This window comes from Perna viridis, chromosome 11, assembly GCF_037379345.1.
Source record: "Perna viridis isolate PV_CMFRI_1.1 ecotype Kerala chromosome 11, ASM3737934v1, whole genome shotgun sequence".
In the NCBI taxonomy this organism is placed as follows: Eukaryota; Metazoa; Mollusca; class Bivalvia; order Mytilida; family Mytilidae; genus Perna; species Perna viridis.
Window position 1 is genome coordinate 26,785,637 of NC_142455.1, and position 25,812 is coordinate 26,811,448.

At 34.0% G+C, this 25,812-nt stretch overlaps 1 protein-coding gene and 1 long non-coding RNA gene across 5 annotated transcripts in view; one reads left to right on the forward strand and one right to left on the reverse strand.

Annotated features, from left to right (window-relative positions):
- LOC148603542 (uncharacterized) lies at positions 1 to 9,544 on the reverse strand. Of its 3 annotated transcripts, XR_015916821.1 has the most exons (4): positions 9,423 to 9,501; positions 7,363 to 7,470; positions 5,776 to 5,903; positions 1 to 354 (listed from the first exon to the last, which is right to left on the reverse strand). It is a non-coding gene; the product is annotated as an uncharacterized LOC148603542 (long non-coding RNA). The 3 variants fall into 3 exon arrangements; XR_015916822.1 differs by lacking the exon at positions 7,363 to 7,470 and having other exon boundaries at positions 9,423 to 9,544; XR_015916820.1 differs by lacking the exon at positions 9,423 to 9,501 and having other exon boundaries at positions 7,363 to 7,637.
- Positions 9,545 to 11,427: 1,883 nt separating this feature from the next.
- LOC148603543 (monocarboxylate transporter 14-like) overlaps positions 11,428 to 25,812 on the forward strand; it is a 36,136-nt gene continuing 21,751 nt past the window's right edge. The window contains exon 1 of one of the 2 annotated variants that reach the window (XM_088552605.1): positions 11,428 to 11,519. The gene's annotated coding sequence lies outside the window, so the exon portion shown is untranslated. The remainder of the gene's footprint in view (positions 11,520 to 25,812) is intronic. The other variant, XM_088552607.1, reaches the window with a different exon arrangement.

Genomic DNA, 25,812 nt, shown 5'->3' on the forward strand with positions numbered 1-25,812 from the left:
CTCCATTACAAGAAATAGAAAAAGTTTCGGTGTGCAAGGTTTTTTATTGGAAAGCTTATACAAGTCAAATGAAGTCTTTAATACGAACATATGGTCACTAGTTCTTTTATTTTTACAAAAGCCAATCCGTTCTCTACAAATTAGATTTCTTTTCATGAAAAACGCCAAATACGTGGATATATTTGAACATGTTAAATAATTTGCCATTCAATATAACAATCCACCAGGGAAGGGTTAAATTTGGACAGATCAACCGTCCCGACATGAGACGATGTTGAATGTTTGTAACTTCCGCTTCCTTACTGTAGAAAGAACAACCACTATAATGTATTTTGTCTCTCACACCTCCAACAACTGAAAAAGCAAAAATCACATGTAAGTTTAATTCAAAAGTACCAATTCATATAAACAATATGATGTACAAGTGTGTCAAGAGTGACCTCTCGTCGAAGAACCAACTAGGTGCATGTCTTCCTGGTGCACAAAGTTTTCCTCTATTTTTGAAGTAGTCACTCAAACATGTATAAACAAAGTACCAGACTTAACATGGAGGGTTTCAAAACAGTACGGTTTTGTTTTACCTCTTTACAAAAATATGAACTCTGACATACAGTATAGAGTAAACATCACACCATGACATTCCAAACTTCTGAATAAGAAGATTTTATAAAATAATTCATAATATTATGCTTCTGAAAACGTGGGGTTAATGAGTATGAACTGGATGGGAAAGTAGAAAAAAAGGAAATTTACAGTTCAAGATTAATTTTCTACTTGGAGGACACGCCTCTTAAGGCAGAAAATCGAATTATACATCCTTAATAATGCCATCCGAATAAAATTTTAATTAAATTAATTATTTTTTTTTTAAATCATGAAAATATGTAATTTACTAAAGAAATCAATCAATGAGGAAATTCAAGACTGACCTCAAAAGTATCATGCAACGGAAGATGTATTTTCCCCTAATTTCCGCTGCAGACAAGACTTTCGACATATTTGGACAATATTCAAATCAAGCAACAATTGATAGTCGGGAAACTACGTGTGTAAAATTCCCTTGTCAATTGCGTAACCATGTTTTATCATTCACTGGACGACCAGGTACTAATAACCATATTGTGTCACTGTATCATTCACTTGACGACCAGGTACTAGTAACCAAATAGTACATATAAAATTCACTTGACGATCAGGTACTAGTAACCTAATTATACCATTCGCTTGACGACCAGGTACAAGTAACCACATTATGTCATTGTATCATTCACTTCACGACCAGGTACTAGTAACCAAATTGTACCATTCGCTTAACGACCAGGTTCTAGTAACCAAATTGTACCATTCGCTTGACGACCACGTACTAGTAACTAAATAGTAACATTCACTTGACGACCAGGTACTAGTAACCAAATAGTATCATTCAGTTGACGACAAGGTACTAGTAACCAAATTGAATCCATTCACTTGACGACCAGGTACTAGAATCCACATTGAAACCATTCACTTGACTACCAGCCACTAGTAACCACATTTTTTCATTCACTTGACCAGGTACTAGTAACCACATTGTGTCATTGTATCATTCACTTGACGACCAGATACCAGGTACTACAAACCACATTGTACCATTCGCTTGACAACCAGGTACTAGTAACATAATTCTACCATTCACTTGACGACCAGGTACTAGTAACCAATTAGTATCATTCACTTGACGACCAGGTTTAATAGAAACCACATTGTATCATTCATTTGACGACCAGGTACTAGTAACCAAATTGAAACCATTCACTTGGCGACCAGGTACTAAAAACCACAGTGTAACATTCAATTGGCGACTAGGTACAAGTAACCCCATTGTATCATTCACTTGACGACCAGATGCCAGGTACTAGTAACCTAATTGTATCATTCGCTTAACGACCAGGTACTAGTGACCAAATAGTACATGTACCATTCGTTTGACGACCTGGTACTGGTAACCAAATTGTACCATTCGCTTGACGACCAGGTACTAGTAACCAAATAGTATCATTCACTTGACAACCAGGTACTAGAAACCACATTGTATCATTCACTTGGCGACCAGGTACAAGTAACCCCATTGTATCATTCACTTGATGACCAGATACAAGGTACTAGAATCCACATTGTATCATTAGCTTAACGATCAGGTACTAGTAACCAAATTGTTCATGTATCATTCACTTGACGACCAGGTACTAGTAACCAAGTAGTATCATTCACTTGACAACCAGGTACTAGAAACCACATTGAAACTATTCACTTGACGACCACGTACTAGAAACCACATTGTATCATTCGCTTGACGACCAGGTACTAGTAACCAAACAGTACATGTATCATTCACTTGACGACCAGGACCTAGTAACCAAATTGTACCATCCGCTTGACGACCAGGAACTAGTAACCAAATTGTACCGTTTACTTGACAACCAGGAACTAGTAACCATATTGTATCGTTCGCTTGACGACCAGGTACTAGTAACCACATAGTGTCATTCACTTGACGACCAGGTTCTAGTAACCAAATTTAAACCATTCACTTGACGACCAGGTACTAGAAACCGCTGGACGACCAGGTACTAGTAACCAAATAATAATACTCACTTGACGACCAGGCACTAGTATTCAAATAGTATCATTTACTTGATGACCAGGTACTAGAACCAAATTGTATCGTTCGCTTGACGACCAGGAACTAGTAACCATATTGTATCGTTCGCTTGACGACCAGGAACTAGTAACCAAATTGTACCATCCACTTGACGACCAGGTACTAGAAACCAAATTGTATCGTTCGCTTGACGACCAGGAACTAGTAACCATATTGTATCGTTCGCTTGACGACCAGGTACTAGTAACCACATAGTGTCATTCACTTGACGACCAGGTTCTAGTAACCAAATTTAAACCATTCACTTGACGACCAGGTACTAGAAACCAAATTGTATCGTTCGCTTGACGACCAGGAACTAGTAACCATATTGTATCGTTCGCTTGACGACCAGGTACTAGTAACCACATAGTGTCATTCACTTGACGACCAGGTTCTAGTAACCAAATTTAAACCATTCACTTGACGACCAGGTACTAGAAACCGCTTAACGACCAGGTACTAGTAACCAAATAATAATACTCACTTGACGACCAGGTACTAGAACCAAATTGTATCATTCACTTGACGACCAGGAACTAGTAACCATATTGTATCATTCACTTGACCACCAGGTACTAGAAACCACATTGTATCATTCACTTGAAAACCAGGTATTGTAAACAAATTATACCATTCGCTTGACGACCAGGTATTAGAAACCACATTATATCCTTCACTTGACGACCAGGTAATAATAATCACTTAGTATATTTTTCTGGTATGGTAGGATTATAGTTGGAATATCTGACAGCACTGTCAAGATCAGACGAATCTGTTAAGAGATCGAGCTTGCAGAGTGGCAAGCTAAAATAATAGAGCCATTTATATTGAAATTTCATGCTGAATCTGACAGGTTGTACTTTTTTTCATATAATCACTTATGAATGCATCTGGAATATGAGCTGTCCTTGAACTTTGACTATCTATATGTCCACTGTTTTCTTCGTTTTGTTTGATATTATTGAAAGGCAAAAAAAAATTACATAGTTAACGTACAAAGTACAAAGTTTTAAGCTTATATGATTTAAACATATTTTTTTTATTTAATTCATTCATGATAAGCTGCTGATCTTTAATTTGAAAATAAGAGCTTTATAAATCTACATAATAGGTATGCAATAAACCAAAAGTATGCTTGTCTTAGTTCACAAGATTATACAATAAACGGTGAGCAAGCATTTTTTTAATTTATGAGTCAGAATTATTTTTTTGAGTAAGGAGATATGGAATGTTAACACCAACGAGATGCGAATGACTTGATGGTTTTGTCCATCATTGAAGACCGTGTGGTAGAAATTCTCGGCATTTGGTGGATGACTGTCTCACTGGTAATCATACCACATCTATTTTTTTTATTGATATTGTTGCCTTTATGGGACGGTATAAGAAATAACCTCTTTAAAGCATCGTTTTTGATTTTTGTTGTCTGATGCTATTTGCGACTGCCATTTTTTTAAAAATAAAGACCTAAGAGTACCCGCAGAAAGCTATTTCTGTGAAATTAAAAGTCATAATGAGGCACCCAAGATTTTTCATAAAACTGGTTATTTTTTTATCATGTATCCATAGTAGAGATTTTAAATTCAAGATATAAAAGAATCTCTATCATTTCCAAGGGTCTTCATAATGAACGGATTTGAAAAATGTATACCTTTTATAGGAAAAAAATGTTGGATTCATTTGTTTGGGTGTTTCAATATAGCTTTATTTCCACAAATTGACATAAAATTTTCTATAGAGCCCTATAGAGGGAAACTTTAGTTCGTGGCTAATTGTATATTATCCCAACAGTATAAAACAGTGACGGAATCAGGGGAGGATTCCCCAAAGATTCGAACTCTCTTTCACTTTGTTCGAAACTTTTTGAAACATTTGGGCAAAATTAGCAGTGACAGACTGTAGAAAGCTAAAAACCAAGTACAACGAATAAGACATTGCAAATGCCAATTAAATAATACTGTATGATGATTGGGTTTTTTTAACGACCTTGAATACCAATACAGGCCTCTTACAGTCGATGATAGTGGTTTAGTCGAACAAACTGGTGTTGGCGGCGGAGCCCAGCCTTCGGGATACCTGACCGAAGAACGCGGTCAGAGTATGTCCTACTAGCGGCTGGGCTGCTGTGTAGACGCTCTCGACTGGCCTACTCCAAGACGCCACGTGGGTCTGGGAGAGTTTCCCCACTCTTACTGTCTTGAAAGTACATCTACAGAAGAGTGTGATAATACTGTAATGCTCTCATATCTACATATATGATATAGCATGACAAAAAAGTATCACAAGGCCCTTTTACTGTTATCTATATCTGGAAAAGATAAGTACAGCATGTACAGCATGGACCAGGGAACCAGATTAAACAATTGGCAATGAATATTCATAGATATCGGAGCCGTGCTAATGTAAATGACCTACATAGTCTTGTAACGAGCTCCTGTGCCTGATTGGAAATTGGGTAATGTTCAATGCTAAACAACCATTTCATGTAAACTTCCCGTTCTCATACAAGATAATCTTTGTAATAATATGGTTAAACGAAATTCCGTTGTTTGTAAAAAAGAGCAAGTCACCTGGTACATTTTTAACATGCGGGCTAATAGTAGGATAGCAGAGGTTTAAAAAGTCTTCAAATAACAAAGTTTAATGCACCGAAATATAATACGGCTAAATTTGGTCTCATTTTTGTGGAAAATCATTCTACTTTCAAATTAGAATTGTCGTACAAACATATTGTGGCCACAACCTACCTATTTTCCTTTTAATCACTTCATGTAAGCATTAGAAATAATTAGAAATAATAGACCCTTTTGTGCTAAGTTGATGAGCATGCACAATATAAACTTCCGCGAGGTAGGTCTTGGGTAGAATATTCCTCGCCAAAATAGATATTGAGCATGCTCCACGCAGCCATGCTCATAAAGTATCCCACAGTTAGCACAAAAGGGTCTATTACAACGTACATTTTCAGATTTCTGGTTGAACTCCCGCAAGTGTCCACTGAACAACTTTTCAGTGCAAAGCTTGATCCCGATTACCATTGCTAAGTGCACCCACATGATTGGAATATGGTTGCTTGTTATCTGTTCACTTACCGTAATATATTTGCTAACTGTTACATTAAAGTACACAATTCCATCAGGTTCGCCAAGTTCACCATAATCATAATTGTATGCATATGGCGAAGGGATAAATTCCTTACTGTCCACTGTAAACTCGATATCTGAAAGAAATTAAGTTTGAATGATTTTAGTGCGTGTACGAAATACATATTGAGTTTGTGGTCCGTAGAAAAATCCTATTACACCATACATCTTTGAAATATCAATATGTAAATCTGGACTTTTTCACCAAATTTTTCATAACTTTTTATTTTTGCAACTCAATAAAAAATCTCTTTTTCAAAGTGCAATGTGTTTGAAATTTCGAGTTTAGTCTTTAACGCACAACACATTAAAAACATAAAAAGAATATGTCTATTATTGTTTTATTTCTAATTTTATATCGGCGATCTGGTGTTTAAAACCTTTTTAATAATAAATCGTGCAATACTTTTATATGAAAGACATAAAGTGTTTCACAGTCCTAAAGAACCCACAATGAGAAGAAATCAATTATCAAGTTCTATTATGTGTCAAAACATCAATGCTGTATTTCGAGGGTTTGTGAGAATACCATCGTCCAATCGGGTGTGTGTGTGTGTGGGGGGGGGGGGGTACTCTTTGACTGAGGGTGCCGCTGGGATTCTGTAACCCCAACTTATTCATATACAGTATTGTGCTTTTTTAAACAAGGAAGACCTTTTCATATGTTATGTCAGAAAAAATGTGACTTAATCCCATATAAGAATTGTTCACATAATTATGATAGTATTTGGGCATATAATTACAAAATTCATCATGCATTTATTCCACGAGTGTAATATCAAGATTTATGCTTTTTATCTTACAATTAACATATTAATTTTATCATTTCTTCCATCAATAGCTATGCCTGCACACCGTATGTCTGGACTGTCCAAGGTAATGGAAATGGTACACACCGTATGTCTGGACTGTCCAAGGTAATGGAAATGGTACATATTGTCAAGGGTAAAATTCTATATTAAAGACCACGAAGTTTTATGGTCGCCATCATGAACTCTTGAATTGGTACGATGTATCCTTCTGCGCCGTGAGAACTGATTTAATCACCGTGTTTTCCTTTCCTCTTTCCTCTATCACGGACGTGGCATGTTATGAGCGACTCGGTGGGTGTTTCCAGAAAAGTAGAGGACGCTTACCCAACCAGTGCACCTAGCCTAGTCCATGCTCCGAGTTTGTAGCGGAATTCGGGTTGCTTATTTACTTTTGTTTTTCTATGCGTGTTATTATGCTTAATTCATGTCTGTCTATTTCCTATCTGGTTGTTCTTTTGATTGTATTCTATTGACTGTTCAAATCCTGATTATCCTTTCACGAGGTTGCGAGTGCGATGTAAAATCTAAAAAAAATCTCAATATTCATGCAGTAATCCGATATTGTATAGCAAATGCTACAAACTCATTTAAAGTATGTTTTTGTAGTTGGTGATGTCATGATTTTGAAGCTTTATTGCACTCAATACAATATTAGAATGTGTTGTACAGTAATTTGCCTCGCTTTCTATGGGGTAAATATAATTATTGCTATACAATAGCTTACACTCTTCATTTCGGCAAAGTATATTCTGAACTTCTTCCCCGTCTCTCACGATCATTCGCAAAGCACAATAACACTGTAGTGATGGCTGTACCATGATAACTAGAAGTACTAGAACACAAATCGAATGCATCGAGAATCCCAATATTTCTGTTACTCATTTTAATGGAAAGTTGATTTCTCTACACTGTATAAAATGATTTATGGGCCTTATACACCAGTTGCATTATCATATAACTGCCCATATGAGACTGCAGAATGTACGTCATTAGATTAGATTTGATTTATTTTTTTTTTACACTCAGGAATGCTTAGATAAACTACACGAGTACTTATGAATACTTTAAAAAATATATAGACATGAGCAGTTATAGGTACAGAATGCATCAGGAGAGTGTAAAGTAATCAAACATACTTTTTATAGTGACTGTCTTACAAACATGACACTCTGCTGAACAATACTTATAATATAAAGTTGTTGATAAACTGGTCAGTATCGTGATATTTAGACTTCCCACAGGACAGTGGTATTGACTAAGACAGCTATAATGGCCGAACAGCAGTCGATACCACTCACTGTCTTGTCACTGCAATACATATGGCGTTTACCCCTTTAATTGTGAAACATATTTTTATTAATTTTGTTTGCATGAAATCTTCTTAATTTCTTACAAATTCTACGTCTAAAAATGTCATTGTTTCGCTTCGCTTGTCCTTTTGTTCCATGTACGTAAACCTTACGTGAACTCCTGGATCTGCCCCCGCATGCTGTTGAATCATTGCTTATTAAGTACTGCTCCAGGTAAGAATCATGCGAAATGTGACAAATGGTTGGAAAGCCTACATATTCTTATTTTTATATTTTGTTTAAAATGTTATAGTAAACAGAAATTAGCATGTGGTTTTCCATATAACCCCTGTTCATAAGAAATTAAAAATCAAAATAAAGCGAGATTACTCTTTAAATGACACTAAAATGTAGTAGAAACCATTAGGTTTTCAATGTGAATTATCTAATAAGAGCAGACAAATTGGAATGAATGATTATACATTTCATCATATACATGTAGACCTATAAAGCAACTAAATTACAATAAAATAAAAATATATTAAAGAATTTGCATGATTCTTACAACGACTGTTACTTAAGTTTTGGGCATCATATATTTTCAACGTAAGAATACTGGACAACGTATGACTGTTCTATATAACAGACGTTCCTTTGATAGCTTTATTAAACAATCAATATCTCGTTTAAGTTCAGTGTCATTCGGTTATTGTGCAATGAAATCTCATGTCAGGTCAATGTACATTCAGTTATTTATCTCCAAAGTACATCCCGGTCAGGTCCTGACTTCACTTTGGTAAATGATAAAAAAACAAATAAACAGAGAGGCTACACACATTTTGTTTTTTGAAGGTGACAAATAAATTTTACGAATAGAGAAGGTAATGGGGACATTATTCTCCCACCCACCAACACCACCCTTCCCCACCCAGTCAGTTGGTAACGGGAACAAAATATAATGCTTACTAATATTTGTCCATAATGGAACTGGTGCCCCCTTCCCCCGCTTGCCCCACTCTTTTACGTTGCCCAGTACACAGCCAATGTCATAACAGTTGTTTCATCTTTTAACAATACACATGTACGCGGACCGCTAAATACGCACGCAGAGGTCGAACTCTGAACAGATGCATGGACAAATATGGACGCAAAATTTAAGCTTGATATAAACTGCTTTAAATTTGATTGAATGCTTGACACAAGATATAACTTTACCAACAATTAACTGAAATACTTGCATGAAGACATTACAAAATATAACATGAACAGACAAACAGACGTAATTCTTCACATCCAAGTATTTTGTTTCAGTACCTGATTCAGTTGAATACGGTAAAAAAATCAAAAACTTAGATCAAAAGAAATAAATAATTCACAACGTTATGGCATTAGGTGAAAGTGTTTTAGAGTTAAAGGTGCCCCATGAACTGCGTCCCATAATTCAGAAATGTAAATTCCAATAGATCTAAAATGTTAAAAAGGGAGCACAACTTACACCACTAGAAGTAAGCTAATCACAAAAGTTTTAAGGGAATTGCTTCAAACATTTTCAGGTTATTGCACAAATACGGGAAATCTCTTCCTTTTTATGAATAAAGTCCCATAACTCAAACATGAAAAATCAGGTGGTTTTAAAACCGGATGTTTATTCTTAAGCATCCTTTTAATATTTTCAATTGTAGGTACATGTATGTTCTGTAACCGCATGTCTAGAGTGTTCCACAGGCGCGTGGTGAAAGGAAAAAAGAAAGTGCAAATGTTTCAATGCGAATTTGAGGATAAACATAGTTAGCTTCTTCTTCAAATTATATCTAGTTATATTACCTACAATTGGTGTCAAGCAATCAGATAAATATTTGGGTATTTACCATTGTGAATTCTACGAAATAGACACAACTTTTGTCTACGACACGATAAGCTTATGACTCCCACTCAGCTTCAAAATATAGTGATTCTATACTGCATATCTAGGAAGCCAGTTACAATTCTAGCAGCTTTATGTTGTATTTTTTTCTGCTTACTCTGCAGTACATCCATCCCTAAATTCACATGCATGCGTATTCAAGTAATGTTAAAATATATGTAAGACAGAATTTATCAAGATTTTATCAACTCAGATTTATTCTAAGTCCTCGCAGTTCACCTAGATGTCAGGTTGCATTCTGTATGACTGATATAGTCAATTTGTTTCGTCGACGACCACTTACAATTTGATGATAAAATAACGCCATGGTGTTGGTGGTTATCTACTACTTCAAATCGTTGATTGTTAAACCTTCTACCATCCGTTGGTTACAAAAATAATATTGGCTTAGTTTTAGAAGGGTTGAAATCTATCAACCAATTTTCAGACCACTTTAGCTCAACATCCACCATAAACGATTGAAACCACGTGGTTCCAATCTTCGCAGTTAGAAGTGAACAAAAACTTCGAAACATTCGGGTAACTAGGGACGATGTATTAGATGTCTTTAAAGTTTTAAAGCAGGGCAAAACTACAGGACATGATGGCATAAGTCATCATATGCTTAAGCTCACTGCGGGTAGCATCCCGGTCCCGTTGTAAACAATATTCAATCAGTCGTTGTCGGTGGGGTTATTTCCCGAATATGGGAAGCTGGCCTCAGTAATGCCTTGTTTTAGAAAGGGAGATAAGTCTCTGTCTTCGAATTATAGTCCTGTTGCCCTGCTAAGTTTCGCCGGTAAGCCGTAATTTGAGAGAGTAGTATACAAATACCTTACAATTTACTTGTTTCTAAATCACTGTTGTATAGGTTTCAGTCAGGTTTCATGGTCTGGTCACAGTATAGTACACCAACTCACTGAGATCTACAACAATAGCTGTGAATCACTTAACAAGAGAGATAATACATGCAATTGTGTTCTGTGACGTATCCAAAGCCTGCGATAATGTATGGCACAAAGGACTAATAGTAAAATAAAAATCGTACGGAATCGATGAAAATGTACTCATATGGCTTCAGGGCTATTTGAATCAAAGACGTCAACGCGTATTTGTTAAAAATTCTGAATCTTCGGAATGTTACAGTTCACCAAGGCTCGGTCTTGGGACCGTTTCTTTTCTTTATATATATATATATATATATATATATATATATAAATATATATATATATATATATATATATATATATATATATATATATATATATATATATATATGTGAATAACATTTCCGATGATTTGGTTAGCTTTGCAATATTATTTGCATGTGATTGATCATTGGGTTGTTCTTCTCAGATCTCAGTAAAGAAAAAAACGAACATTGGAACATTGGTATACCATATTTACGTTCAATCTTATAAGACGGGCATATAATAAATTAAAGTCTCTTACAAGTATAGAAGTAAGTATTGCTCGTTGTATTTCAACTTTTTTTTCTTATGACTTTAAATAGATATCGACAACAGTTCAGTCGTTCCGTTCGACTTTCTAGGTCGAAGTTCAGATGGTATGAGTTAACGTAGTAGTATTAGCAATTAATATCGACTTTTGTTTCATTCCCCTGCATGGAATGATCGCCTGAGAAAATATGATATTAAAGAAGAGAATACATCCACAGTAATACATTGCGTGAGTTTATTAATAAAATCGAAAAATGTAGATATGAAAAAGATAAAATGGCATAAGATTTCTTAGGTGCAAAGTTCAAAAAATTACTACACAAGTCGAATGAGCTTTTAATTTAAGGTTCATTATGACCTTTCAACAAATATGGGCCTTATTGCCTCAATTTAATCACATAATCCACTCTGACTACAGACAAACCTATGTATTGAGGACTATTTTAAGGCATAGCATGCTATAGATATGAAAAAGTTCCACCAATTTCATGTAAAATTATATCAAAAACTGCTCTGACTTCAGCTGTTTATTGTTCTGTTTGTTTATCAGTTCTATACTCCTCGTCACATACAGCACATTTTGAAGCTCTACTTTTTAAACCGTCGGGACTTACTGCTAGAGTTGTCTCTCTTTTATTTAATCAGAAGATAGTTCGCATATATGCATGACATGCTAGTACCAACGAGTCGCTTATTGGCTTAAATCGTGCGTAACAAATCCTTACGTGAAAATCCCATACTAATATTTGCCATGTTTGTTTGTATTGGATGATTTGTTTACAAAAGAAGTTCTTAAGTTCCCGTCGAACTCTGGTGACAATCGTCTGCTTGAACAATTTCTCGGTATTGTACATTGTTGCGTAAAATAATTTGGAACTTACGCCGAAATGCATTCTGGGTTCTTCGGTTTTTGGACAAACCATTTAAACATAAACAACATCTCCTAGCAACCCGATCACTGTAAACATGACTGACTTTTGACAACGTAAATATTGGGACAGAGAATTATAATCTCACCGGAATTTAACGATTCAGTATTTAGGGAGAAGCCGTTTGACTAAATGAATGAGCAAGTCATTAAAGACAATTTGAATGACGGTAAGTGTCAATAAAGTTGTAAAAAATATTTTTATTCAAATTTTAACAGTATCTTATTTATGCGACGCTGAGTATAATAAAGCATTGATTGAGATAAAAATTTTGAGGATGGGCCATTTCTATTGATTTTCAGAACTTCATTGGGCCATTTTTTAACATTCTTTATAAAAATTTCTAATTTTAATGGGACTTTTTCAGCAGGAATGTGATATAAAGCACAGTGCCCCTTTAATCCTAACCACTGATAAAGGAAGTTGAGATTGTTTTGAGATGTTCCCTACCCATTAGATTCTATTCACATTGACATGCTGGTCAATAGTCACCTATACACAGTAGGTGATAAATACTGTGTAAATTAGTGGACCATATCCAGTGAATTTCAGGTGTTAGTTTATTTTGGCAGGCTCTGCAAAATTGAAAAAAAAACAGCACAAGTAAGTGCGACCAGTTTTTTATATTGGTTTTTTTTATAAAATCGATGTCACTTTTTCATATCTAAGGCATGCTACTGTATGACTAAAAAAAAGTTCTCAATAAGTTTGTCAGTAGTTGGAGTGAATTTTGCCTTAAAATTGAGGCCATACATGTGTATGTTGAAAGGTTATGATTAACCTTAAAACTGACAAAAAATAATTTGTGAATCTAGGTAATGTAACACTGTAATGTCGATATTTTGGTATTAGATATTTAATTTGTTTATTCTGTGCAATAGAATATAGCAAAGCAGGTACCTGGTCTGATCATGAACAGGGTGTTCTGGTTGTTTCAGACAATTTTTGATGGATCTACAATGTACATACCCAATGGTAGACGAATTGGTGAAAATGTAGACCCCTCCCAGGGGAACTTTCCAATGACTCATAGATTAACATGGATATCAAATTTAGTGATAAAACTTATTTTTATTTTCTTGTTTTCTTTAAATAAATTAAATGACATCCCATTCAGATGTTCTTAAGATAACACCCCATTCTAGATTAATTCTAGACATTCTGTCAAATCAGAAAATTCAACTCAAAATGCAAACATACCTGATACCATAGATATTCAATTCTTTTGATTTGTCCGGCTCAGATATTCCACAAATAAGCACCTCTGAAATGTTTGAATGCTATACATGTATGTAAACATAATAAACTTTTTTTTTCAAAAAGCTGGTTATTCGCATGACTGTTTTTCCGAAGAAAATTATTTGTACAAGATTGTATAACTACAGGTCTTAAAAAAAAACTGTTATTAAACTAAACAATATACATCTGTAACTGAGTTTAACTAAAGAAACTTAGGCTTTATACTTATTAGTTAACCTATGGCGGAAAGTTAACCAAGGATTCACTTTTATATTTTTTTGGTATGTAAGAAAATAACCTCAATCTGGTGGTTCACACTAAATAACCTGCTTAGGTTATTTTCAAGTGCACACCATGGACATTGAAGTTATTTAAAATAGATAAAATTCTTACAATTTAATTTTAGTCTCAAAATTTATGGAGTAAATCAGCCAAAAAAAGATTGATGATAATATAATCTATGGTCTATGAGATGATGCATGGACAGTATTTTTTATCCAGTCAGAGTGCATATTACATCTGAAAATAAATTATCATATTATATTCTGAAACAAAAAATACAATTTAAAAAAAAAATGCTTTTTATACATGTACCTGGTGTTAAAAGATACCACAATTTTGACAGACTATAACATATATAAATATTTCAATTAATTTCATTATTTTTCCATGATCAATACATAAATGTTCTCAAGCTTATTCTCTGCAATATCATCACATCTTTTAAGGAAGTAGACCTAGGGTAAGGGACACAACTCTTAAAAATCACTGAAACGTTTGTATTCAGCATTTTACATCAATCTTAAGTAAGCATCTAATTAACTTGGATTCATTTTATTCTGCTTCAAACGAAAGCTTGAGAGGCTTTGGTGAAATTGAATATGATACAAACATATCTCTGATTTCATGAGTTATGTCCCTTACCCTAGGTCTACCTCCTTAAACTTTGTTTATCATTGTTTGTGTTTCAAACTTATAAAAAAACTGGCATCGTTTAAGTTTAAATGAATTACCCTTGATGACAAATTTCATTTTGAAAATAATGGGGTAAACAAGAATAAAGATGACACTATGTATGTAATTTCTGGTTTACATTGTACAATTTAAATATCACAAAATAGCTTTGATGCAAGGAGAAAGTCAAATGTATAAACAACATGCTAAGAATTATAGTAATAAATTTTGGTATAATTAGGTCAGGAAACGGTCAATACACAATTATCTCTTCTGAAGGACCAAGTATCTCATATTTGAGATCTATCTGACCCAAATTTACTTCTAATGATTTGCAAATAGGTAAACAATTTTAAAAAAGCTTTTTTTACATTGCTTGTTGAGTGAGTAGAGATAGCTGAGGCACAGGTAAGGTTCACACTTTATAGGTCCTGTTTTTGTTATATAATTTTCATAGGTCTCATTATCAAGTTGATTCTCAACACCTTATTTTTAGATAACCTTTTATCACTTAAAGATAGCAAATGACAACAAAATACTAATATGTAAATTTTGCCAGAAGTTTTTACTTGGGAGTCACTTGTCATTGACTGTAAAACTACAGAATTGTCAATACAGTGAAACATCTCTAAACCAAACCCTGAGTAATCTGAAAGCCTGTCGAAACTAAACCCTGAGTAATCTGAAAGCCTGTCGAAACTAAATCCAGAGTAATCTGAAAACTTATCTAAACTAAACCCTGAGTAATCTGAAAGCCTGGGGAAACTAAACCCTGAGTAATCTGAAAGCCTGTCTAAACCAAACCCTGAGTAATCTGAAAGCCTGTCAAAACCGGACCCTGAGTAATCTGAAAGCCTGTCTTAACCAGACCCTGAATAATCTGAAAGCCTGTCTAAACCAGACCCTGAATAATCTGAAACCTGTCTAAACCAGAAACCAAAGTCCATTTATATTTTTAACCTTGGTAAAGCAAACATCTGTGTCAACCAAACTTGAACTTTAAAGTTAAAAAGAATTTCAGATTAGGCAGTTATCACTATATTTGATATATGTAAGCACTGTTAAGGGGTGATTAAACTTAAACAATTCTGTCAAAAGACATTTGACCTTAACCATCTTCAGAGCAACTAGGGGCATTCATGATTGCAAAAACTTCCAACACCATACTTGATGGTATTAACATTGATAGGTAAAAAAGGTTTTCAAGAAATAAAGAGGGTGGTACATGTATTGTTTTGAGTATAATAAAGTGCCTTATTTAACTGAAATTTCTATTGTCATATGCATGGCCATGGTGCTGTAGTTGTTAAGCTCTGTATGTCATCAAAGCAGCTAAATGTACTTAGAAACCTGGTCAGTTTGGTTACTCTGTCTAATTTTGAAGTGTACATCTCTGGTGGTTGAATGAGGTAACTTCAACTTCAGAGGTTGTTGGGCTATCAGAGGAAACCTGAAGTGGAAAAACATTGGTGGAAAGCCCCACACTTCCTCCATGTTAAACTTATCATCAAGATTGATTGTAAATCAAAGATCGAATATTTTACTTTTTAAAGTATTGAGTCAGTGTCTAAAAGAAGTATCAATATACAAACTTCAATGTAAAAGTTCAAACATGTCTAATTTACCATCAGATAAAATATGTGTATGAGGACATCAATAGTTGTATTACCATAAGTTTTGATGACTTCAATGGCTTCAAATAAATTTGGGTGAGAGGTTTTTAATTGTTTGGGCCAATGGGGTGGTTTATTTGTGTCTTTAAATAATGTTTTTGTATATCTTGATGTGTGAACAGTATTACAGCCTATCAGGGGCATACAAAGAAGGGTAGGGATGGGGTCCTGTAATGAAATATCCCACATAAACAAAAGTTGGTGGTAATTTTAATGCATACATACATTTCGTGGGAAAATGCAGGAAGCATGTGTTATCTTAGGCCTGACTGTTTTTCGGATTTCTGGCTTTTAAAAACTGATGATGCTATTTAAATGATGTTTTTATAGAAACTCTGTTTCCTTAATCTTTAGATATAAACACAATTCACAAGTAATAATTTGAATGTTGATTGATAATGGTTTAACGTCCTTGGTAAGAGATATAAGAATGATTGACCAACCAAACAGACATCTGTTCTGTTCCGACATGTTGAGTGATCTAAACTGTGCTAGCTTGCACAAGCAGCACCCCATGTAATAAAGATTCAGTGAAAGTTTCATTCAAATCCATTCAGTGGTATAGACCCAATATTAAGTAGCAGTCTTTGTAAGAATCATGAAAATTCTGTAATTTGTCATACATCCCCCAAAAAAAGGCTAGATTTTTATTTTTGTTATTAATGCTTTGCAGGTCTTTTTGATTAAATGTATAATTATTCATTCCAATCTGTCTGCTCTTAGGAGATAATCCTCATTGAAAATCCAACAGTTTCTATTGTATTTTAGTGTCATTTACAGAGTTATCTCCCTTAATTTTAAATGCTACAGTGCATTCTATTTAATTTTAATCTCTTATGAACAATGGTTCTATGAGGAGCCACATGTTACTGTCTGTTTACATAATCATTATAAACAAAATATCAAAAATAAAAATATGTAGGCTTTCCAACCATGTATCACATTTTGCATGATTCTTAGCTGGAGTACTACTTAAAAAAAGACTAAGTCTATGTTGAAACTTGCTATGTGAAACCACCAAATTGATGTGGATAAAATTCTTAAAAAGGAGATATACATTGGGAACATAAAAAAATATTCTGTGAAAGTTTCATTCATTTCTATGAGTGGTGTTGGTTGCAAGTGCAAAGTAGGAGTATAATAAGGGGCTAAAAGGTGGGAAAAGTGGTGTTATCCTTAGAATTGATAGAAAAAGCTATTGATCAGATGTTTATACATCAGTTGTCAGTCTGTTCCTTCTGAAATTCTGTTTTGAATTTTTTTTATAGGGTGGACATATCTTTAACTGTTTTGGAGTTAAAGGGGTACAAAATTGGGCTAGGCAGAAAAAACTTTTTTTATTTTTGGTCTGATTTCAATTTTGTATTGATTCCTTATAAAAACTCCTGTCTGCATTTTACAATCAGATTTAAAATATCTCTTACTTTTTGATTTATTAGGATTCAAAGGGGCCAAACCTCCAAAATCAACTTATTTATTTTTGGTCTGATTTCGATTTTTTTATTGGATTCTTTATGAAAACCCCTGCCTATGTTTTACAATCAGATTTCAGATATCTCTTACTGTTTTTGATTTATAAGGAGTCAAAGGTGCCAAACCCCCAAAATCAACTTATTTATTTCTGGTCAGATTCAAAAATTTATTATACCCCAGAATCAAAGTTTGGGGTATATACATTTTACTGTGTCCGTCCATCTGCCCGAACTATTTTCTTAGCAGCTTGCAGCATTGTTATGAAACTTTGTGGGTTGTAATATAACTGCATGGAGATATGCATACTGTCAAGAATTTATGTTTGGACAAAAATTGTAGAATGGCTGTTGAACATGTGTTTTTCAGCAAAACATGGTCTCACGCGTGCATTGTCTGCAACTCTTCTCGAAGACTTGTAGGATTGCTAAGAAACTCAATGAAGTTTTAGATTACCAAAAGGAGATGTGCATATTGTCAGGAATTAGTCATATTCTGTTATTGTGTTGTCAACAAAAATAGTACTGATTATTGTTTGGGGTTGGGTGTTTTAGAAATGGCAGCAAATTGTTTGTCAAAAGTGGGAAGTCTATCACTATAAAAGTTGTGTCCAATATGAATCGTATGTCAACATTGGTCCCCAGATGTACAGGATTTAACAGGCTGCAAGGGCTATTTTTTCCTGTTAGGGGCATTGTCTAGTTTGTGAAGGTTTTTGCCCTACCCCTTTTGTAACTAATTGGCTCAAAGGAGGAAATGGATGTTATCATTAGAATAGATTGGAAAAGCTTATATGATGGTTGATCCGATTTTTATGATTCAGATGTCAATCTGTTCCTTTTGATATTCCGTTTAGAAAAAATAAACAGAGCAGACTTGTCTTTAATAGTTGTCATGTTGGAGTTATTGCCCTTTCCATCGTTTGTAAGTCGCTAATAGTGTTAGCGACTTCTTGCACTCGTAATTTCTGTATTTAATATTTGCATATGATTTGCATTAATGTATAGTTATTCCCTACTTGTGGAGCTGGGGATGCAGCCATATTTTATTCTGTTTTTGCAGAGTTACGTCCCGTAAGAGCAGGTATAATTTCGTAGTCTCTCTAGGTGTAAAACCACTATTAAAAGTCCCATTACTTTCTATATTGATTAAGCAATTTTCAAGGTCCCAATCTTTTTTAAAGTTTGTTAAAATGAACTTTAACAAGTTTTATCATAGAGGGGACCCTTTAAAGACTCTCATTAAATTTGCAGCATCCCTTTATTGGCTTATAAGAAAGAACGGTGAAGTGAAAGTAGACAGGTACTAAAATACTACTTTCCTTTTGGAAATTTGACAAATCAATGGGCTTAAGATCTAGACTCTGACAAATTATTCTTTACATCAGAGTTCAAAACTGTTGTGTTCAGTGTGTACCTGACATGATAAGCTTTCAGACGATACCAAGTTTGCATATACTGGCTAAATAACAAAAAATATACAATGCATCCTAAGAACTACTTTGTTTTTTACGGACTACTTTCTGGTATGTGCAGGCGACTGGTTCCCCTCAATAGTGGTATTATACCTCTAATCGATGTTCGGATTCGGAAAAAAGAGGTAACTCGAAAGGAAATGGAATCCCCAGCAGACAAACACAACAGTGTTTCTAAAATTTACAGGGTGTTTTATTTTGTTGGTAGGTTACATAAGGATGATTTTCATTTTTATCCCGGTAAAGAAAATTTATGGCAGGGTCAGTAGAACGAGAAATTCCCTTTTGACTTACGAGATTTTCTAAAGTATCGTCCATATCGGATGGAAAACCTTGCGTGTTCCGAATAGACACCTGCTCCAAAGGGAGATAAATGTTGACAAAATGTTGGTCCGCAAGTCGGGAATACGCCACATAATCCAGCAGATCTTCGGCGTGTTCACCGCCACAGCGTTACAGTTCTAGATTCATACGAGATAAAAATGTACCTTTTAATTATCATACACGTGTGTTCTACGTTTGTTTCTTGCTTGAATGAGAACGGGAAGTTTACATGAAATGATCAGTTAGCTTTGAACATTACCCAGTTTCCGATTCAGGCACTGAGGCTAGTTACAAGACTTTATACAGTGTATGGCTAAAAGTGAGTCTTCAAAATGTCTTACCATGTTCAATCAAACTGTATTACAAAACTTTGTAGGTATTTTCCTTTACAATACAAATTATTCTGAAGATGAATTCGATAGGAGATGTTTATTAGGGTATATACGGTCATATGTTGTGACGTCATCGATGACATTGACCTTCATAGACGTAAATTAATAGTCTGCTAAAATGGAGAAACGTAAAGTCGGAGCTCCGCGTTCAGTGGAGGTAGAAAATAGTAATTTTTTATGTCCACCGGAAAGATCAGTCCGTCGCAGATTCTTTCGTGTTGGCGCTAGTATCGTCTTGGCAGTTTATCTTTGTTTACATCGTGCGGCTCTGATAATTGTGTTGTTTTGTCATAAATTATGAGAATTTAGATCCAGATAAACCGTATTGTATATAAAAAAAACAACATATTTTTCGAGGTGACTGACATACCGTCAACATTTTTCTATGCTCACTTTCTTTAAAATTTACCTGGATAGTCAGGCGCTTCGTCGGCGAGAGTTAAGGAGAAAATATGGCGGGTAAATACCACTGTCCGAAATAACTGACACAATTGCATCCTCGGGATTGTTTTTACAAAGTACGACCATAAGTAAGACGGCATGATGTGTATGTAGTCTATCGTTTCCAGAAACACCCATCATAATTATATTTAATTCCAAACATGACCGAAATATAACTAACATTTTGACGACTTGGCACTATGGACGAGTTCATTTTTTTTTTTGTTTTTCTTTGATGTAAATCAGACAACTGAATGTTGAGATTCTGTTGGCTGACGTGTGAACTCTATTCTAACAAATATACAGGCTTCTTTAATACTGTAATAGGGCGTACCCCCTGTGTACTAGAATGGTCTAGAATTGCTTTTTTATATATCTGTATATATCTGTCTGAACAAATAGAAAGAAAACATGTAAAGTACTCTATATGAACCTTCAAACGAAACAACAGACGACAGACCTTATATCAACAGTTAACGACGACAGTGTGTACCATAATGTTGCAGCATTCTAGACTAGTTCGTTCCACTGATAACTGAGCTTTTTAAATGGCAAGAAGACTCAAGACTTAATTAGTTTTCATATTTTATATACCAGAACTTCAACATTTGTAAACATCAGTATAAATATTTCAAATTCAACAATGTAAAAAGTTTGTGTAAATGTTTCAAAAATAGAAGTAATTTATGAATAGCACTTTACAAAAAACAATAGGGCTTTTAAATAGACGGCACTGGCAAAGTAAATAAAGAGGACGGACTAAAAATTAACCCCAAAGAGAACGCACAGTGATGGACCTAAATTAGCTAAGTAAGCTGTATATTTTATTTTTTACTTCATTTTAAAGTTAGAATTTAGTTTGAATTTTAGCAAAGTTTAAATCAAACTATTTAAGTTTTCAAACCAACATTTTGATGTAGTTTCCCCTGATATGAATCAGGTTTCCAAAAGTTAGTAAGAAAATAGAAGGATTTATACAAATCCTCTGATCTATGAAACATACTTTGTAAAGCAAATTCCAAGACAATGTGTAAATTACACATTTAGACTATATGTTAATCTTATATCAAACTTGTTTTAGTAAAGAAGTAAAATTGGCTCTTCAAAGTTTTAGTCTAAAAAGACAATCATTTAAAATGAACAATACCTACAAGTAATTGTTAAATAGGACTATCAAATCCGCTAAACAGTATTGAAAAATATATCCGCCAAACAAGAGTAAAATTCACCTTACCTGGCCATGTGTATTAAGGGGAGATGATAATGAAATATTAGCCAAAACCGTCACACTCCTCCCCCCACAGAACAAATTATATATAAAGAAAATTTGTTCTAAATTGAAAAACAAATAATTTGATTAAAAATAACAATTATCATCATTTTAAATATCAACAAAAACAATTACCCCTCCCCCAATAATGTTTTTATTGTCCATGATTTACGATTCACCATTTCTTTATAAACTTCGAGGTTCCAATACTGAAATCGTTGGAATAGTTTGAAATAGTTTGGCACCACAAATGGAGCAACACATATAACATTGTCTGACATTTTCTGGAAAATATAACTTTTATTATAATATGTATTTATACTGATGCTATAATTACTTACTTATTTTTTTCTTTGGAGGTAGAACACTACCTGGATTTATATATTTATTGCTTTTAAGCACTTTCGATTTGGAAGAAGTCAACGCTTGTAACAATTTTTCATTACAATAATTGTGTGTAGCTTTTAAATGTCGTTTTAAGTCACAACGTCTAGAATAACTGCTTTTGCATTTTTCACAAAAGAAAACTTTTGTGTATGAAACATGGATCTTATTCCAGTGTTTAATGAATGAAGCATAACAATTGAATATTTTGGTGTCACAACCAGGAACATTGCATGCCATTCCTTCAGCTGGCCATATAATTCATAAATCATCGTCTAGTTTCAGTTGGTCTCGTTCATCGATATCAATTTCTACATTTCTAAATTTCGTCTGCCATTATAACTGAAAATTTATACAGAAAATGTTGGTATAAAATATAACTGATTTTGTTTCTAAGTATGCTTTTTTTTAAATACATGTATCTTGGTAGTTCTACGATGCACACTCGTCGCAAAGAACATTGTATAAACCGGTACTATATTCCCAAGTTTCATGTTAATTACAACGATGAAAAATAACGTATCTACTCGAAATCAAGCAATCACTTGACCAAATACCCCTACATTTCGGAAGTTCTGGTGTGTATATTTTTTTTTGTAGCAATATACTTTTGAAATTAGACTTGGAACCCTACTAACTTTCGGAACTCCAATTTAATTTATAAATGTCTAACTTCAATTTCAACAACCTATAGGTTACATCTTATTTTTTAAATCCCAGTATTCTATCTCTCTCCATCAAAAGTTTGTATATTTTTACAAATTTTATCTTAATCTGATACATGTATTAAAAATATTTCAAAAACAGTTTAATCAAATCTTCATTTCGGAAATAATTTTATATATATTCCTACTTGAAGGAACTGTTTATTTTATAAAAAAAATCAATCATATTCTATGACATATCTGTATATGAATGACATTTGAAACAACAGCTTTTTATTGTCTAACTGTTGTGATGTTTATTTATTTTTATAATAAATTTTCAAAATCAAATAAATTATTCACTTTATAAAACTTGTATTATTGTTTATTTACAAAAAGTATATTAGATGTTAGTACTTATATTTTCCTACACCCAATGACTTTTGCATTTTTTTTAGGTTTGATGTTTATTAGTATACAATAGCCACTTTTCATAGACGGATATTTGTGTAACAATCTACTTAAAAGTGAATCACTAATATAATCAATGGATGGGGAGGATAATGTTTTTATATTACCTGTATAATCAATTATCATATCAATTATCTTAAATCATTATTAAAACAAAACATATATACAATTATTTACAGAATTTGTGTAACCAATTATATGGTTAAATTTTAAACAGATTCATTGGTATATTATCATTCTGGAGAATATTTATTTGGTTTTTTAATGGCGCGACCACAGCGTGTTTTCTTAGGTGGTGTCACCGCTTTGGAACTGGTCACAGCAGGATTATTGACCTGGATTTCAGTTGAACTAGGCAACTCAAAAGAATTGGGCAAATCATTTAAGTCCGCATATTGATCAGTATCAAGCTGAAATGTTGTTATTTCCTTTCCTTCCTCAACATTTTCTTCATCAGAATTTAAAGCAAAATTTTCTTTTTTTTCTTCCAGGCATCAGGGACATTTCGTCCGGTATATGGTTTTAAATGATCAACATGTACAATCAAATATTTGTTGATTGGTGACAATCTAATTTGGTATAAAACATCGCTTAGTTTTCTTTTGACAAAATAAGGCCCAGTACATCCCAATGCTAATTTCAGGTTGGCTTTAGGGGGATACCACCTCCACACGAAACTGTTCTCGACAAAGGTACGAGGTTTCATACCTCGGTCATAATTTTTCTTCTGCCGAGGCGCAGCCTTGCGTAGATTTTCCTTTGCAAAATTATATGTTAAGGTGAGAGCATGTTTCACCCACTCAACGTATTGTACTGGACAAAGAGAATTTTTATTTTTAAATTAAAAACCTGAAATTATATCTACTAGACAAATTATATCCCTCCCAAATAACATTTTATAAGGGGAAAATCCGGTACTATCTTGAATAGTAGCTCTGTATGCCATTAGCAAATAAGGGAGATGATCATCCCAATCATTTCTATTCTGATTTACAAAAATGGACAACATTTGAATCAAAGTTCGGTTCATTCTCTCTACTAAGTCATCGGATTTGGGTCTATAGGGACAGGTTCTAGTTTTGTCAATGCCTAATATTTTACAAATTTTCCTAAATAGTTCAGATTCAAATTCTTGGCCCTGATCTGAATGGATCTGAAATGGAATGCCAAAACGACAAAAAACTTCAGTTACTAATTTATCAGCAACTATGAACGCGGTATGATTTTTAACAGAAAATGCTTCCGTCCACTTAGTGAAATAGTCTGAAAGCACAATGATATATTCATTTTCATTTTCTGTGATAGGACAAGGACCCAAAATGTCAACTGCAACTCTATCAAAAGGAACACCAACTTCTGACTGTTGTAATGGATAGCGACCTAGACCTGGACCTGCTTTAGCCTGAGCACACTCATTGCACGTTTGGCACCAACGACTGATATCACTAGTCAAACCTGGCTAATAAAATCTACGTTTAACTGAATCAATAGTTTTGTCACGACCTAAATGACCAGCTAAATGCGAATTATGAAGCTGTTTCAAAATAAAATCTCTGACCTCATAAGGAGCTACTAATAAAGTTTTTGTATCACCAATTTTATCAATGAACATGTAATATAAAACACCATTTTGTACAGACAGTAGTTCCCAATTACTCCATAAAACTCTAATTGAATTAGAACAACCCTCAATACAACTTTTTGGAGGTTTATTTAAGTATTCAGACTTCAAATCCAAAATTTTCCTTATGTCAGAATCTGAATTTTGCAAAGTCAAAATTTGTTCTTCAGACCAAACTTACAACCAATTTGAATCTATATATTGCTCATCTGTCTTATCCTGAGTAAGATTGTCTTGTATTGAATCGTGTTGGTCTCCTAAATCGGATTGTAAAACCCGTACTGGAGCTAAGGGTTGTGAATTTGTCTTAGCATGACAATCTTCACAATCCCTAGTATCAACAATGATTTCATTTGTACAGTCTGGACAATCTTCCCTTAAGCATTTCTTATGTGGACGTCTTGAAAAACTATCAGCATTACAATGCAAACTTCCACTGCGTTGTTCCAAAGTCATGTCATAAGTATCAAGTACAGAAATCCACCTTGCTATGATGCCTTCTGGATTTTTTAAATTTTTCAGCCAAGTCAATGATGCGTGATCAGTCCTAACCTTGAAATGTCTACCCCATAAATAGTGTCTGAACTGCTTAACAAAGGTGACAACTGCTAATAACTCCTTATAAGTGGTGCAGTATTTTCTTTGAGAATCAATGATAGTTTTACTGCTATAAGGAATTTCTCTAGACCGTTTTGGACCTGTGACAAAACTGCGCCTATACCGTTGGCACTAGCATCAGTATGTAATACAAATTCTCCCTCTTTCATAGGATAGGACAATATAAGGGCAGAAATCAACAATTCTTTTAATTTGTCAGAACTTTTCTGACAGTTCTCATTCCAGGCAAACTTTTTAGCATTTTTGGTTAGTTCTGTAAGTGGGGAAGCTACTTCTGAGAAATTGGAAATGAATTTTCTGTAATAACTGTCTAAACCGAGAAAACTTCTAACATGAGTGGTACAAGTTGGGGAAGGCCAATTTTTGACAGTATCTACTTTTGAAGGATCACAACTAATCCCTTCATTTGAAAATATGTGACCCAAGAAAAGTACTTCAGTTTGAAACATGGAACATTTGCTGGGTTTTAATTTCAAATTTGTGGATCTAAATCTTTGAAAAACTAATTTCAAATTTTCTAGAGTGTTTTCAAATGTGTCCCCGAAAATTATAACCTCATCCAAATAACATAGGCAGCGTTCCCATTGGTACCCTTTTAAAACCATTTCTATTAGACGT